At 42.7% G+C, this 17,984-nt stretch overlaps 1 protein-coding gene across 3 annotated transcripts in view; it reads left to right on the top strand.

Annotated features, from left to right (window-relative positions):
* The first annotated feature begins 380 nt into the window (after positions 1-380).
* Positions 381-17,984, top strand: part of Foxn3 (forkhead box N3) — a 384,532-nt gene continuing 366,928 nt past the window's right edge. For all 3 annotated transcript variants that reach the window (XM_078050695.1, XM_078050694.1, XM_078050691.1), the window contains exon 1: positions 381-540. The gene's annotated coding sequence lies outside the window, so the exon portion shown is untranslated. The remainder of the gene's footprint in view (positions 541-17,984) is intronic.

The following is a 17,984-nucleotide window of genomic DNA, read 5'->3' as shown; positions in this document are numbered from 1 at the left end:
AATCTTTCTTTATCGAGGTCTGGAAGGCCTCCTGTCTGGTATGAACGCACACGACAACCCAAGCGCCCGGGACAAACCTCGGTGCTTTTACAACTGGGGCTGCAGACGCCAACATCTGCCTTCCGCGAGTTGGGCTGCAGCCCACGTCTGTCACTTAACATCTTCGGATCCAGGATTGGAGCCCCTCGGTCCCCCAGCACCGACCTACCGCGGCGGCTTCTGCGAGGGACCGGAGGGTGGGCGGTGTTCGCGGGGCTCCCCGGGGCTCCGGAGCTGCCGGCCGTACGTGCGGGCTGCAGACCGGGCCGCGGGGCGGGCGGCGGCGGCGCGCGCTAGGACCCAGCAGGGCTCCGGGCCCGGGTGGGAGCGCGCCGCCGACCCCGGGCGGGCGCCGGGCGCTGGAGCCCGGGTTCCGGCCGCGATCGGCTGCAGCTCGGCCGGGAGACGGCGCGACCCGGCGGCGGGACCACCCGCGAGTGCAGCGCCGCCGCAGCCCCCCGATGCGGCCGCGAGGAGCGGCGGGGGGGCGGGCGATCGAAGGTAACGACCGCGGGGCGCGCTCCCCGCCCCCGTGCCCGCCGCGGTTTAGCATTGTCACGAGCGGCCCGCGCCCCGGCCGCCGCGGGGCCCCGGGCTGGCTCCACGGTGCCCGCCCCCGGGTTTGCACCCAGTTTGCACGGATTTCTAGCCTGCAGCCCCAGATGGGGGAAGAGCCAGGGAGATGGCAAGTTGCTTTATTTTCATTAGTTTGGTCTCAAAAGTAAGTTCATTAAAAAAAAAAAAAGAAAAGAAAGAAAGAAAAAGGGGGGAAAAAAAGTTTCTCTGGAATCTGTAGGTAGGTGTTTTTGGAAAAAAAAAATCTAACAATTAAAAAAAAAATCGCCGGCAAATGGATATTTATAAAAATCACCATCTCATGGGTGTGATCCTGCTAAGGACTCCGGGGGAAGCCCGCTTCTGCTGGGGTCCCCCGGCATGACTTTTATTTTTCAAGGGACCAACGTGTTCCATGTGGAGTTTGGCTGGGGCAGTTTGCAGGCTTTGCTGTCGCAACTGTTTTGCTATCAATTATAAACAGAGTGTTAGGTCTGTGGGCAGTTGAAACCTCTGTTCAAATACTGTAGCTGCTTATCCTGATGTGACACCGACAGATGAGAGTTTCCGTTGAAGGCAGCAAGAATATTTCTTTTCTTTCTTTCTTTCTTTTTTTTTTTTTTTTTTTTTTGAGCAACATTGTTTTTGAGGCGGAAAAACCACGATTGGCAGCCGAGGAGGCTGGAGAAACTGTGTATTTCATGCTTTGTTTATACTCTGGGAGTGACATTTGGGAAAGGGAAGCACGGTCTTTCTCGGAGCTTTTAATCGTGGGGTTATTAATTTATTTAATTTATTAGTTCCAATTGGTTGGGCTCGGGGAGCCCTCCGTCACAGGCTGTGCTTAAGGTGACACATTTGCTAGCAGTTGGGACACATGATTGCAAAAGCAAAATGTGCCTCATCCAAAGGACGGGTCTGGTGGAAGCTCCCATGTGGCGCTGTCGTAGGCAGGGTGCGACCGGCTCATTGAGGAAAAAGGAAAGCGATTCCCTTTGCTAAGAAAGACATCCTGTTATATTCCTTTTGTTCCCGGTTATTCATTGATCGCCAGCTCTGCCTTAGACAGGGCGAGCAGCTCTGAGGGTGCAGAGCTCTGAAGACGGCACCAATGTCTGGAGCCCGCTCTAACTCTTGCACTGATTGGTCAGTTAGATTGAGACTTAGGAAAACAGTCACCCCAAACCCTCTTTTAAAATCGTGCCATAATTTCAGATGAGCCTTCTTGTGCATGGGTCTCTGCGAGATTTTTTTTTTTTTTAAATTCTGCTGCAGTTTGCACGAGAAAGCTTTATGTTTAATTTTTGGTTGTTGTTTCTATCCAGATAAAGTAGGCCATTTTGGTGACAGATTTCTTTGCAGACCTCAGCTACTAGCTTCCATTGATAGATGTATCACTTTACAAGACGTTATCAATGATTTGTGCTTCCAAGTTGTAGAATGCAAAGTTGTTCAACTTAGAATTAATTTTTCCGAACCGTTCTTGGATCATAGTATTTAAATAGCAAAATCAGCAGATGGATGCCTAACTGTATCATTACTTTGATAATTTAAGTGCCTTTTGCATTAGCATGTTTCACGCACTAAATCTAAGTCTTGTGACAGTGAAAGAAAAAGACAATGAAGAGCTCACCATCAAAATCAGCTTGTACACTGTGATAAGAAATTGTGGCATCTGCTTTGAGGAGAATGCATTTCATATCCATGGAAAAGGCTATTCTTCGGCATATAAGGCTATGAATTAGTAAACACTGTGAAATGTTGCCTCTGTAAGATGACTATATAAGCCTGTGGATGTCTTCATTTAGCCTTAAAGTGCCTCATTAAAGAAGCGCCCTCCCAGAAGTTGTTAAATGTATAAACACTTTTCTGATTGGTTTAAAAATTTAGACACAGGAAGTGGATGGTATCTAATAACCCATGAGTGGAGACATGGTTGTTATGGAAACTGAGAAGAGTAACCCCACCCCCCACCACTACATATACATCCACTACCACGACCACCACTTAAAAAAAAAAAAAAAAAAACACCCTGCATGTCATCACAGATGCCTGGAGAACACGCTGGCTTCTGTAAGCTTTCCCACAGCATCTGTTGAAACCTGAGATCCTGCCTGTCAAATCAAGGTCATTTTACAACAACAACCAAAAATGCAGTCTCCTGGATTTCATAACTGTATTTTTATTGAAAATAGTTCAGGAAAAAGCCTGAGAGCCAGGATGAGCACTTATGCTTACTTAGCATTTTGCTACCTCTGAGTTGTGCAAAGGGAAGGCTCAGAAGAATGTATTTTGTGCTTTTAATTTTGGATTGAAACTGATTTGTACGTCTAACTGCTAGCCCAAAAAAAGAAAAAGAAAAAAAAAATCCCCAAACTCTTGAAAGCTGCAAAGACTAGAATGTTACCTGTAGATGAAGAGTCATCTGGGGAAGGTATAATGGAGCTTTTCTGTTTGCAAGAGGGTTCAAAGTTGAACTGAAGCAATTGAGCTTAAAGAACTGTGGTATTTGGGGCCCCTGCTATGAGGCGGCATGCAGGGCAAACAGTCAGACTGTCCAGTGCTCCAGAAAAGTGTGAGGGAGGGTGTTCTTGGTAGGAAAGGAAAAACTCCTAAATGAAATACTGTTTCAAAACTGCAAATATTAGTATTCAGTTGATTTAAGACTACTTTCCTTTTTGGTGGATGGAGAAGAGTGCTTTAATTTTTAGGATAATTTAGAGGGTCCTAAAATAATAGTTGCAACTATTTTCACTGTCTTGGTAACAGTGAGAAAAATAAAGAAAGGAGAAAAATTTGGAGGACCCCACCCCCACTCATTTATTTTGCTAACTGAAAAATAACCTAAGTTTTGACTAAGGGTCATCATCAAACCTTGTGAATATAAATCAAATGTGTTTGTTTTATTTTCCTGATCTTGTCAATGGCCGTCTTGACATTTTAAGTTCTTGATATTCATTTAGAAATATCTTCTTTTCAACATGGTAATTCATAGCCTTGTATTTGTCTTAATTGAAAAGTGTCAGTTTTAAGACTTATTCAATTAACAGTTTGATCTCAAGAGCATCAACTTTCCCTTGTTTTCATTAACAAATTGAATGGGGGGAGGGATGAGATAGAAAGATTCCTAACTATATTTTAATGTTCATTTCATAACCTGCATCAGGGTTGTAGGAAACAGAGAGCTCAGAAGCAGCATAGCATCATTTGGGTGATTCAGTGTCTATTTCATGGTCCCACATTATCAAATATTTAACTCGTTAGGACTCAGTGAGGAAGGTTAGGTTTAATGGCACAACTGGTCTCTTTTAGCAAAGGATTTCCGGTAGGGAGCTTTCTTCTCTGCAAGTATGTTCATTGGCAGGAAACCGGTCAGTTGCTTGTTTTTACAAACTGAAGGAAATGAATTGGATTTCTTGGTTTCCAGAATTTACCTTCATTCTCCATTGTCTGAACATTTCTCTGAACATTTCATTTCTAAAGGGACTTCTGGGAGTACACTTAATTCACTTTGAATCTTTGGCATTTCGGTATTTCTTTTTGACTTTGGAATTAGAACAATTGATCGCTATTTAAAAAAAAAAAAAAAGAAAAATTGATTATTATACTACCATGTACAACTTATTTTACCAAAACATATTAGCAAGATGGTCAATAAAATTCCAGTTCATTTTCAGTTGTCAGCTAGTTACTACTCACTGAAGCTAGTGTTTTTTATTATGGCTATGCTAAATTTTTAAGAATTATTCTAGAATCCCAACTAAGTGCCAGTCTTGAGTTTGGATTAATTTGGAGAGGTAAAGGGAGGGAGACAGCTTTATTCTTTTCTTTGCCAATAACAAAAATGCCTTTCAAAAATACATAGTAGTTATATGCTAACCTTGCAGATGGCAAGTCAAAAGATGGGTTAGAATAGACCAAACCCAGTTTAGAGTACAACACATTTTAACTTTGAAGGCATTTACTGTGTCCAAAGCTAAATTATTTGGGACATGTTAGAAATAAGTATATTTAATTGTTTTAATTTAGGTATGTTTCACATTTTGGAAAGGGGTATAAAAGGTAAACTTCTTTAAAGAAACGTGTGTATAAAAACCTCCATTTTCAGGGAACAGTCTGGTGGGGGAGGTTCAGAGAGCTCAAGGGAGAGAGAACCAGTTACTGCAATGTTTTTCACACATTTGTATAGACATCATCTTTGTTTTATATTTAGCACCAAGTGGAATCTTATGTAAGACTCTAATATAGGAATTGAATAAAAACAGAGTGACTCTGGGGAAACCCTGAGCCGAAAGCCTGCAATCGCCCCTGGGGTGTGCCTGGAGCTCACCCTAGAACTTGTAGAACCCCTGCCAACACAGTTGGAAAGCACTGCCTTTAAAGTGCCCAGATACTCTTTAAAGAAGGCCCGAGGGAGCTGCTTACAGAGCCCTGTACTCTCTTAGCTAAAGAGAGAATTTTGCCTTGACATTTTCAGAGGACCTGTGCTCAGAGTGGGCAGGGAAGAAGGTAGTTGATAAGATAAATTGAAAGAAGCCCACAAGCAAATAGAAAAGGTAAGGACTGGCCACAGGTAATGAAAAGCCCCGGTCAAGTCCGTGATGAGAGAAGGCAGAAAGGTATTGGTAGAGGTTCCTTATAAACCAGAGACCCCTTTTCTTATAAGTTAGAGGAACATCATGTGGAAATGTCTGAGATGGTTGTAATTTTCCGAAAGGCAGGGGTACCATCTATTATCACCTCAGGATCTGTTCATGACTGTTATTCTATTAGTCAGTGAAAATAATTTCATATTAAGTGTCATTCACGAAATGAAAGTTTGCCAAGCTATATAAATCTGCTTGGCAGACTCCGTAGTGTTTTGAGTGTTGAGTCAAATGATAACACACAGATGATATTTGAATATCATCAAATATACCCACATTATCTCATCTATTAAGAGACTGAACTGAAATAGCAGCCTGGAGATTGAGCTCAGTTGTCCCCTTTCCATCCCAGAGACTACCAGGTTTCTAGGGGCTGTGGATGGGGGAATCCCTTTGAGTTCCACCTGTGATTTTCCTAACTGCTCGATTCTCATATGCAGAGGCTGGGAGGGGAGAAGATCACAGAGACTTCAGGCAAACTGTATGCAGTCAGGTTTTGCTTCTTAGGGACACTGTCCATCTCTCTGCACTGATTCTTGGGGGCTTCACTATTGGGGAGTCATGGAAGTAGAAAAACAGGTAGAAAAGGTAGGAAGGACGGTCCCTCTTCACCTTCTCCTAGTGCTTCTTTTGTCTTTGCCATGTTCCTTCGACCTGCGTGGGGTTAGAGATCATGGTGAAAAGAACCAGTGTTCCAGGAAGCCACAGAGCTTCCAACATTTTTTTAAAGAAAGTATTTTCTCTACAAAGATGAAACTGGTATAAGCATAAAATAGTCGTCCGGTGGTCGTGGGTAAAAATATGATGTTGGATCACTTTTGTTCATGGAATCGTATTGAATAAAGCTTTTCATGGTTGGGCTGGTGAACGCTATCTCATTCTCCTCCCACCTGCATTTCAAAGAAGAATGAGTGTGTCCAGCTGGAGAAAACCAGAGGAACCGTCCCAAGGCGATAACAGAGCAGCGCCTCCTTGGGAGGGGGCATTGCCCTCCTGTGTCCTTGAGGGCTTTCTTTTTGAAATAAAGGATGTGTGCCAGTTGCCAGGACATTGCTGAGGTTGTCAATGCAGGACTTCCCTACACGTGACAGTGTGTGCTCAGTACCTTTGCAAAGATTCAGACAGCAGCAAGCCCTTTGTGCAGAGGGGAGTTTAGAATATGATACAAGGTTTGATTTGAGATAACCTAAGAGATTCCTTGCCCAATTCTTTTGCAGCCTTTAAGATGAAATCAATTACTTTGTAATGACTAGGTTAATAAATGTCTCTAAATCAAGACCATCCTGGTGTTTCTTGTGACTAGATTTAACCTGTAGAAAAAGAAAGAAGTTGCTTTGAGTGAGTTTGGCAATCTCGGGTCATAGAGAAAAGTCACACTGCATGGGGAAGGGGCTTTGGTGTGTCCGGTGTGATGCCCTATGTTATTGTGTTTGATTCTCATAGTGACCTAGTATTAATGCACTACTACTGTGATAATTTTAATAGGCATTGGTGTCCCCTTGTGCAGATGAAGAAGCTGAAGCAACCACGTTCCTAGAGCCACACAGTCTTTGGTATCCCAATTAGTCCTCATCCTGAGCCCCACTTCCAGATTCCCTGCCCCACTGTTGACCTCACCACTGTTTCTCTGACCATTTCTGTTCCAGGGTTGATGGCATACCCTTCCACACTTGAAGTGGTCTCCCTCTGGGGGTGGCGTGGGAAATATTTGCTATGATTCTGGTAAGAATTTGATTCTTAGCTTTTTTCAGTTCCTGAATCTGACCATTAGTGATGGGAGGGACTTTTTAGGTCCTTTGTCAGTGATTATTTTTCATTCATCTGTATCTTTTAGATTTTCCTTCTTCCACTCCTGAGCATATTCACTTACTCAGTAAACAAAAAGTTGTAACCACAGGATACAATTTTTCTGAATTACAAAGTATCATACTCAGACTAGTCTGACTGTTGGTGGCATCTCTAACCCACAAAAACAGATTTCCTAGACAATACTCACTTGTATAATTGATATGAACTGCTCAGCACACTCAGGGGTACAAAGACAATGGCATTCCCTCCCTTTCACATTAAAAAAAAAAAAAAAAAACTGGCTTAAGCCACCTGCAGGATGTCTAGTACCTTGTCCCTGGACCACCCCCTCCTGAGCCATACAGATACCATGCAGGCTCCTAGGGACCAAGCTGGGGAGGTCAGTTTGACTCTGTCATCTGAACAGGGAGCTCTGCTTGTATGCAGACTGGTGGGGGGGAGGGGGGATTACAAGTTAAATGTCTGCTGAGCATCCCACCGTGCCTAGAAGGCCAGTGACCAGGTGAAAGAGGAAGGATTTTGAGTGTTGAGTAGAATAACACAGAGATGCTATTTGAGTGTCATCAAATCTACTCACATTATCTCCTCTATTAGGAGATTGTAGTAAAATAGCAGTGTGGAGATTGGGCTCAGAGTGACTGTCCCCTTTATATCCCAGAAGTGACCAGCATTAAGGATTTCTAGGCGCCGCAGAGGTACACATACCCAGTGAAGTATGTGCCTGGTAACTTTCTAATTGCCTCGAAGAGGTCAGGTGGATGATCAGAACTTGATGAAACTCACTCCTATTTCTTAGGTCTGAGTTCACACATTCACATGCACGAAGTCAAAAGAATTCACAAGGGCTAAAGACATGTATAAATTCAGGGAAATTACCCACACATTTATTCAGTGAGCATTTATTGAGCAGCTACTGCATACCAGGGATTATGCCTTTGAATAGGGATAAAGGATGAAGAAATCACTGGCAGACAGTCGTCCACCTGCTCTGTAACAGGTTATTAACTGGAAATGTCCACACCTGTGACTCTTTTTGAAGTTCCTATTCTAAGCTGATTCAGAAGGACCCAAGGGATGTCCCTCCTGAGATCCTTCTTGGAGGTTTTGTGCCTATCATTGTAGTGTAGACACTAACCCTGCAAGGAGCATTGGTGAGTGGGTAGTTTACTTTGGGAAAGATCCCAGGAAGACACCAGGTGAGGGACACAGTAGGAGGCGAAGCAGAGATCACTTTGGGCAGAGAGCCTGTGGGGACAGTGCCCTCAGTCACTGGTGCAGGACCACTTTCAAGGGTGCTGATCCGGCCACTTAAGGTCTACATGCACGCTGGCGGGGCAGGCTCCATCCGAGAAGGGGCCGGGTGCCTCTGCGCGCTGTGCTGCTGGAGGCTGCTGGAGGCTGCTGGATGGAGGCCTGGCTACCGTGAGCTGAGAAGAGATGGCCTGCAAGGGAAAGGCCAGGGTCTTTCCACTCCCACTGCACATTCCTGAGCTCCTTCCATGACCTTGGAAGTGTAGATGTTCCAGAAAAATACTCACTTTTAATAGTTCTTTGAACTTCAAAAATGAAGGAAGGAAGGACCTGAAAGAGCAATGTTTTTTTTTTAATCTGAAGAATGGGGACAAGAGATGACCTGGAGCCTAGACCTTTGAGCAGAAGTCCTTGGTGAGGGCACTCCTTCCCTCTCCGTTCCAACCGTCCTCCTGGTTTCCCAGGTTAGGAACTTGGGCAGCCATTCCTTTCACCCCACATGCATCTGGTTCACCCCCGGGACCCCATGCTGCTTTCTTGAAGTCCCCCCCCATACTCATTTCTCCAGTTCTGATGCTTCCCCCAGGAATGCTGCACATGACCTCAGGGGCCTGTCCCCCCCCCCCCCAGCTGCTTTCCGTCCTTCACTCCTGAAGACTTCTGCCCCTGCACCCCTCTCAAAGTGCGGGCTTTGACACTGGACTTCCTGTTTTCAAACTTTGTCTCTGCCACTTCCAACAGTGTGACCTTAGGCCAACTACTTCACCTGAGACTCAAGCCTTAGGTATTGCTTCCACACGTAATGTGGGAATAAAACTCAATAATGTGGGAATCCTAAGATGATCATGGTGAAGGCTAAAACAGGCCCCTGAAAAGCACCCGGGACAGAGCCTGGCACATAGTTTCAACTCAAATTATGGAGCTCTTTTTCTCGTTGTATTGTTAATATCGTTATCTCTTTTGTTTACTAAGGACCTAGGGTGGCTCCCTGAGGCCCATCTTACCAACTCTGTCCTCCTCTGCCCAACTTCCAAGTCCTTGTATAACCTGACCCCACCCATCCTGCCCAGGATCTGATAGGGTTCCTTCGTCCCTGAACTTGCCTTATCTGTCCTTCCAGCTCTCCTGCACCTTGCATGTTGTTCCCTGGCTGTGACCACTCCCCCCCCTCCTTTTTTTGTTTGTTGCCATGACACAGAGTTGCCAATTTTGCCCACTTAAAAACTCTGGGTGCAGAGAACATGCATTTGGTTCATTTTTGTCTGCTGCCAAACTTCCTCCCAGCAGCCCCTCTTGATCACCAAGAGGGACAGCTGTTGATCACACCTAGTTAAACACTAGTTGGGCCTGATAATCCAAATAGTCTCAGTCTCTGAGAGGGCAGTACCGAGGCCTGATGTCGGTCGCCCCACTCACCTGCCCCCAGGTTTTGCTTTGATGGTGAGCTCGCCCTCCCTTTGGTTTCTTTTGGAGGTGAGTGAGCTCCTGATCCTGAGGTGGGATGGCCTCTGCTCTCCAGCGCGCTGCTCTTTCAGCTGCAGAGTGGGTGAGGGCAGTGGTTTTTCAAAGACCTGCAGAGAGATGTAGATACATTGTTGATGAGATTCTAGTTAGCCTGCAGGTACACTTGTCTACAGGTGGTCTGATGTTGTGGGATTCTCTCACAGAGACAGGGCACCTGGGCATTCAGCAGGAAGCAGCATTTATTAGTGCCAGCCCTGGCCCAGCAGGTTCGTATCCAAAGACCGAGTGCCCTTGAGCAGGAGGCATTACCTCCTCTCCTCCTTCCTTGCCTGCTCTTCGTCTCCTGCCAAACTCAGTGCATCTTCTGATTGGGCATTCTGTGTCTGTAGTGTACAGTTGCAACCCTGTAACAACAGAGCTGTGGGAGGTGCACACTGATGGTGCCCTGTTATCTTTCCTTTGTTCTGAGAAAGTCCCTACCACAGTGAAGCAAAAGCTTTGATACAGTAAAATATAGTTGAAACAGAGGTTTCACAAGATGTTATTCTTGCTACCCTTAGTTTAGTATTCTATTCGTCTTGGTTAATGAAGGAAACACTGGTTAGGATGAAATACATGACTCACAGTTTGTAAAACAAAAACAAAAACCTCTTGGCTGTCCCAGGTGCCACTCTCTTGCCCAGGTGTCCCCCAGCCCAGTGCCCTTGGTCAGCAGACTGCGGGTGAGCCCCACTCTCCATCAAGCCACTGGCCAGGTGATCTTTCCATGCCCTCCTCTGGCCGCAGCAGACCCTGGGGCAGGCTGGCTGCTCCCCAGCATCAAAAGTGTACAGTTGGGCTGGGGGTGTGGCTCGTGGTAGAGCACTTGCTGAGCGTGTGTGAGGTACCAGATATAAATACATGAATAAAATAAAGGTTCATCAACATTTAAAAAAATTTTTTTTAAAAAGTGAACAGTTGTACTCCCACCAATGGTAAATGAGTATCTCTGTTGTTTTATATTCTAAATGTCCTTATTGTCAGACTTGAGAATTTTTCCCAATTAAGTATAAAATAATCCATTGTCGTTTTAATTCATTGGTCATGACCATGGCTGCACAGGGTTCGGGTGTGTCCTCAGGTGGTGGTGAGAAAGGTGGTGGACCCTTTAAGAGGCAGGGCCTAGTGGAAGGCCTTTGCCCTTGGGAAGGATTAGTCCTGATCTTGTGGAGTGAGACTAAAGGAAATTGTTATAAAAGAGCAAATATGGCACCTTGGTCCCTCCCTGGCTTCTTGTTCCACCATGAGATCTCTTCCTCTCTCATGTGCTTCTGCCATGATGTCATCTTCCATATTATGATGCAGCCCAGGGGACCCTCACCAGAAGCTGAACAGTTGAGGCTGTTCAGTTATGTTCAGTTATGGACTGTTAGCCCCCCCCCCGCCGCCCCTAAATATAAGCTAAATAAACCTCTTTTCTTTTATAAAGTACTCAACTTCAGTTATTTTGTTATAGCAACAGAAAACAGACTAATATGACATACATATTTCTTCATTTGTGGAGTACCTGTTTACCTGTCATATTTCAGTCTTGATTCACCCAGTACTGTTTATATGTGTATCATATGGAGCAGGTGTAAAGTTATTTTTTTGTATTACATATACATACATACATGCACATGAAAAATATCTTATATACATTTAATAGATACATAAATATCATATACACACATATATTGTATGTATGCTTGCATCTAGGCCCACAGTTTCATCTTGATAGATATATAGATATTTACTGGATCGAGGGAAACTTTTTTATTGAATTACATATACAAAATGAGGACAAATCTAAAGCTTGATGATATTTTTTAAAAGTGAACATACCCATGTGACCAGAACCTAGATCAATAAGTAAAGTATCACTGTACTCAAAGCATCCCTCTTCTGCCCGCAAAGCCCCTGTCCTCTGCAAGGTCATTACTCTCCTAACTTTGAACATCATAAGCAGGTTTTGCCTGTGTGTGAGCTTTATGTGAAAGTAAACATATAGTTTATTGTCTTTGTGTGTGTTTTTTTCTCCCACACACCAATTATGTTTCTGAGAATTCATACAGGACCGGTTATGTAGCAATAATTTGTTGCCTTCTCCCATAGTTTATACATAATTAAGAGTGCTGATTTTGAATTTTCACGGATATGTTTTTTAGTGAACACATGCTATATGTTTTTAGTGAACACTGCTAGGTATGTACCTATCATAGAACTAATTGTTTTGTCAAAGGTTATGCATATGTTCAAGAAGTGGAATTGATTTTGTATATTATTCTTGTGTCCTGAAGCTTTTATCAAGTTTTTATAAATTCTTTAGGATTTTTTTAATGTGGATAATCATATCATTTGCAAAAGATGGCTTTTTTTTTTTTTTTTTTGCCAATCCTTATACCAGTTATTTCTTTTTCTTTCCTTACTGCACTGGCTAGACCCTCTTCGATCACACTGAAGAGAAGCAGTGATTGTTGGTCCCCATGTCACAAAAGGTCCTACTGTTGCACTTTACTGTGACATTGTCAAGGTGTTGTGTAGAAGCCCCTTGTCAGGTCCAGTAAGTTCATTTTAAATTTCTCACTTTTCTATATGTTATTTTCTAAATCTTTAGCGGATGTCAAATTATATAAAATTATTTTTCTATATTTATTGAGCCATCTATATGACTTTTTCCTTTAATGTGGTGAATTACATTAATCCATTTTAAAAATGTTAAGCTGACCTTACATTTCTGAAATAAGTCAACTTAGTTTTATGGTGTTATCTTTTCTGTGCATTTCTTTTTACTTAAGCAATAATTCTTAGGAGTTTTGCATCTATGTTCATGGGTAAGAAGTCTTATATTTCTCTTAACGTGTTCTGGTATCAATGTTATTCTAATCTCCAAAATAACACAAAGAGTTTTCTTTTTCTGCTGTCTGGAGTAGTTTGTAAAAGACTAGAATATATATGTGTTCCTGAGAATGCTTGATAGCAGTTTGTTTATCCAGAACTGGCGTTTATTTTTGTTGTTGTTGTTGTTTTTTTTTTTTAAACAAGGAATTGAACCCAGAGGTGCATTCCCAACCCGATAATGATGATGATGATAATGATTTTAAATTTTGAGACAGGGTCTTGCCAATTTGTTTAGGGCCTTGCTAAGTTACTGGGGCTGGTCTTGAACTTGAGATCTTCCTGCCTCAGCCTCTGAGATCACAGGCGTGGGCCACCATGCCCTTCTGGATGGGAGTTTTCTTTAAGAAAGCTTTGCTTTTTAAAACTGAATTGATCCTATTTCTTTTACAGTAAGACTATTTGGTGTTCTCTTTCTCTTTGACTCCATCAGAGCAATTTATACATTTCTAAGAATTTACTTTGTCTCGGTTTCAACATTTGGGGACATTATGATTATTGGTAATAGCCTATCATTGACATTAATCTCAGTACCATCACAATTCATTTTCTGTTCCTAATATCACTTTGTATGCTTGCTTCCTTTTTCTCTTTCTTCTCATTTAAAAAACTTTTTAAACAAAAATTTATATAGTACTAAGGATTGAGCCCACTACCACTGAGCTTCACCCCCAACCCTTTTTATTTTGTGGCAGGGTCTTTTTCAATTGTTGGCCTGGAACTTGAAATCCTCCCACCTCAGCCTCCCAAGTCTCTGGGATCACTGTCATGTGCTACTGTGCCTGGCTTTGGTTTCCTTTTCTTCACCAACATCCCCAGACCTCTTTAACTCTTCTCTATTTTATTGATTCTTTGCTTGATCCATTTTTTTTTTAACTGAGAGGGGCATGTTAAATCCCCCAACTAAAATAGTGAAGTGTCTTTTTTTTGACATATTTAGTATATGCACACTTAGAATTCTTCTGTGTTCTTGCAAAATGGATTTTTTTTCCTTTTTGTGAAGAAACACAATACTTTTGGTTTTAAAGTCTATTTTGTCTGATGTGGACGTAATGATATTAGACAACAGGAAGACAATTAGTTTCTCTTTGGTTAGTTTTTGCTGATACTTATTTTTCTATCCTTTGGTTTTTCAAACACTTTGCATCCTAATAGTCAAGATGCATCTTCTATATATGACATATAGCTGGATATTGTTTGTATGCCGTCTGTAAATAATCATTTTTCAGCTGGAATATCTATTGCATTTCTATTTATTGTAATTACAAATATATTCCAATTTATTTCTTTTTTGCATATATTTTTAGTTGTAGATGGACACAATATCTCTATTTTATTTATTTATTTATATGTGGTGCTGAGAATCGAACCCAGGGCCTCACACATGTGAGGAAGCCCTCTACTACGGAGCCACAACCCCAGCTCCCAATTTATTTCTTTGTCTCATTTTTTTCTTGGTTTCATTTTCCTGCCTCTCCTCTGTTTCTTTTTCTTTCATTTCTTGCTTCCTTTTAAATTAAGTTTTTTTTCCTCTGATTTTATATATTTTTCTCTAGAAGTGTGGAATTTTTACACTCTGATTGCTTGGTTTGTTTGTTTGGTACCAGGGATTGAACCCAGGGCTGCTTAACCAGTGAGCAACATCCCAGACTGTCAGGAGCGGTTTCTATAACTCAGATTGATGCACAGTTAGATTCAATCAAATCTATTTTATTGATGCTCATCATACTTCAGACATAAATCCTTTTTTTTTTTAAAGAGAGAGTGAGAGAGGAGAGAGAGAAAGAGAGAGAGAGAGAGAGAGAATTTTTAATATTTATTTTTTAGTTCTTGGCGGACACAACATCTTTGTTGGTATGTGGTGCTGAGGATCGAACCCAGGCCGCACGCATGCCAGGCGAGCGCGCTACCGCTTGAGCCACATCCCCAGCCCCCATACATCCTAATTCTAAGTCCTAACTGAATCTACACCGAGGGTCACCTGTGACGTGTTTTAAGTCCGGGTCGCTGGAACTCGATTCAGGCCGCTGGAACTTGATTCGGGCCAAGGAATTTGATGCAGGGAGATGACAGTGATTGAGGTCTCAGCCTTTCTGTCCAGGTCCTATTAGTCCCACTGGCCTCCAGAAGTCTGGGTTTTTAAGTCCTAGTTCAGTTGTGCTTGCAGCTGATAACTGGGTGAGGTCTGGGGTGTACCTGGTTACAACCCAGGTGTAGACTGTTACATCATTAACTTAAGTCTAAGTTTTGCAGTTCACATTACATGATTGGCACATTGCTTATAATCATTCACTATTCAGTCAATACACACTCACTAATTAATATTGTCAACAGTCAAAAATCCTATAGTATTTCTGGTACTTATATCACAGTGGTTTTTTGTTTGTTTGTTTGTTTGTTTGTTTTTGAGACAGGGTCTTGCTAAATTGCTTAGGGCCTCCCTAAATTCCTGAGGCTGGCTTTGAATTCACCATCCTCCTGCCTCAGTTTCCCAAGCCACTGGGATTACAGGTGTGCACCACTGCGCCCTGCTTGAACTAGGATACTTTTAGTGGTTTTCTCAAAATTTACCGTGCACAGGTATCAAAACCAAAGTTAACTAATATCTTATCTCTCTTCCTAAACGATGCAAGGATCATAGTCCACTTAATTCCAATCGCTTTTCCCCCCAACTTTAGTCCCATTTTTTGCCCACATTTTAGTTTTATCTTTTTAAAAATTTTTGACCCCAAAGATTAGATATTGTTATTTAAAACTGGAAATATGTGTTCAGATTTACTCATCTATTTTCCTCATTCTTTGCTTATTATCCCTTTCTATCCCCATCACTTGTCTTTTTAGATTTTATTTAGAATATATGGATAGACGACTGTTTCAGTTACTGCTTGTTGCAAAATATCTATTCCTCTTGCTCTTAAAGTTGAGTCTTATTAGGTGTAAAGTAGCTTGAGGTGAATTTCTTAATGTGTATGTATTTATTCAGGGGTTTTAAAGACTTGGTGAATTTGTGGAATGACTCTTTCATTGTTCTGGAAGGTTCTCCCTACCTTGTCATTCTAATTCAAATGCTAGACTTTGGTTTCTGTCTTCTCTAAGGCTAACCCTCTTTCAGATGTTCTTTGCTCTGTATCTCTGTGCTGCAGTGTAGATGGTTTCTTCAGCCTCCTCCAGTTTCCTGTGTCTGATCTCTCTAATCTTGCTCCCCTCTTGCACATCTGCACTCTTCCATTGCTTACTCAACATTTATTTGACATCCAATACAATGCTGTGTCTGTTCCTCTGATTGTTGCTCATGGTGTTTTGTTTCCTTGTGCTTGGTGTGTGTCTTTTGTTTTGCTCCGCATGACTTTACTGTTACTTTCTGCTGGAGACTTTATCCGTGGGAATTCTTTGAGGCTTGAGTTACAGGTGTGTTTCTTGAGAATTAGCCTTTGTTTTTTGGCCAGACTCCTGGAATCGTTTCCAATCTGCAAAGGTAAGACTTAAAATTCTAATCAATTAAGTAATTAAGTCATCTTCAAACCCATTTAAGGGCTTTCTGTGGTTACAGATTTTTAGTGAATCCATGGGCCCCTTCTAAACAGCACCAGCTTTTGAGATAGGCATTTGGTGGCCCTCTGGACTCCTGTCTTTGCTTGAGTACCTGCTGTTGTAGTCTGTTCTTGGTGGGCCCCGGATTAATGAGTGTCTACAGGTTTATCTGCTGTCCCCTGTGCCCTGCTTCATTATGAAAACAGAGGCTCGAGTTCTCCTAGGTTGTTAAGAAAAAGCACTCTGGCTGATTCAAAATTTCACTTCCTTCCACAAATATTCAGGGGTATGTTAAGCCCTAACTTTTGTTACTTGGGGGTAACAACTGCTGCTGCTTCAACCAATGCAAAATAGTGTAACGAATCACAGCAACAGAAGTTTACCTCTTGCATATCCCAAGTGGGCTGCCTGGGGAGAAGATGCCTCTTTCACTGAGGCATCTTCAACCCCTGGCTCCCCAGGTCACTGTGCTTACTGGAAATCCACCAGTGGAAAGGAGAAAGAACCTGCTAGCTCCTGAGTGACTAGTTTCTGTTAGCTAGGCCTGGATGGGGTACGTTCCACTTCCTTTCCCATGCCACTAGCTGGCACTCAGTAAGATGGCCAAGTGTGACTCACAGGTAGGGTTTTTAGAAAAGCATAGTCCAGCCAGGGGCACTGTGCATGCTTGTAATCCTATCTATTTGGGAGGCTGAGATAGGAGGATCACACGTTTGAGGCCAGCCTCAGCAACTTAGTGAGACCCTCTACATACATACATACATACATACATGTATACATGTCTGGAGATGTAGTTCAGTGTAGTTAAAGTGCCCCTCGGTTAAATCTCCACTATTGTAAAATAAACACACACACACACACACACACACACACATAAATAGTCCAGATGTGTGCCCAGAAAGATGGGGGAACAGGTTTGATACACAGCCAGTCTCTACCACATATTTCCTCTCTGAAACTTCAGCCCAACCTGATTTCTCACTTCTCTGAACATCTCTTTCACTTAAAATTAGCATCATCCAGTGAAGGACTTAATTGTCCTGAATTATTTCATGTTGGTACAGTTTAAAGCACCAACTATATAATACATTCCTTGAAGGTGTGACTCTCGCGCTGGCCTTTTGAAAAGGTCCCCTACCACTCAATTTTGAACACACCGTGTTCTCTTTAAAAACCAAACCTCTGATGAAGAATGTTCTTTTTCTAACGAGAGGCCTGCCAACATGTTTATGGTTGTAGTTACGGTTTGCAGATTACTCTTGGTCTTACTCCTTCAACTTTCCTTGGGGTTTGAAATCTGCCGAAATAAAAGTTTAGAGAAGATGAATCCCTAAAGTTCAGAGAGACCCCAGCAAACCACAGCGGCGTTTCCATGGGAGATCAAATCAGTCTTTGTGGTTTCCTCTGAAAATGTGTTGAAATGGGCCCTCCGCTTCCTCTGGATTGCTGTGAGAATTCATTTAGTCGTCTGGAAACGTTTATGGAGGTCTCCAGTGTGGAGTGCTGTTAGGGCTGAGCACCCGGAGATCAGCCATGCAGGTAAGACCCTGCCTCGGAGGGGATTAGATAAGGGAGTGTAGACCCACTGCTCTGATTGGAGAAAGACCTTGACAGTTGATTTTGATCGACAGAGTGGTGTTGAGGCTCTAGATTATGGTCAGGTGCTGTCTCGGGTCTTTTAATAGAGACCTTGTGTTCAGTTTCCCTTTGGTTTTAGCCTTGGGGAAGGAGGCCGACCTGTCTCCAGGACCGTGGTTAGTAAATCAACAAGCA

Source organism: Ictidomys tridecemlineatus, chromosome 5, assembly GCF_052094955.1.
Source record: "Ictidomys tridecemlineatus isolate mIctTri1 chromosome 5, mIctTri1.hap1, whole genome shotgun sequence".
Classification (NCBI taxonomy): Eukaryota; Metazoa; Chordata; class Mammalia; order Rodentia; family Sciuridae; genus Ictidomys; species Ictidomys tridecemlineatus.
Note: the sequence above shows the minus strand (reverse complement) of the source record. Positions and strands in the feature narration are given on the sequence as shown.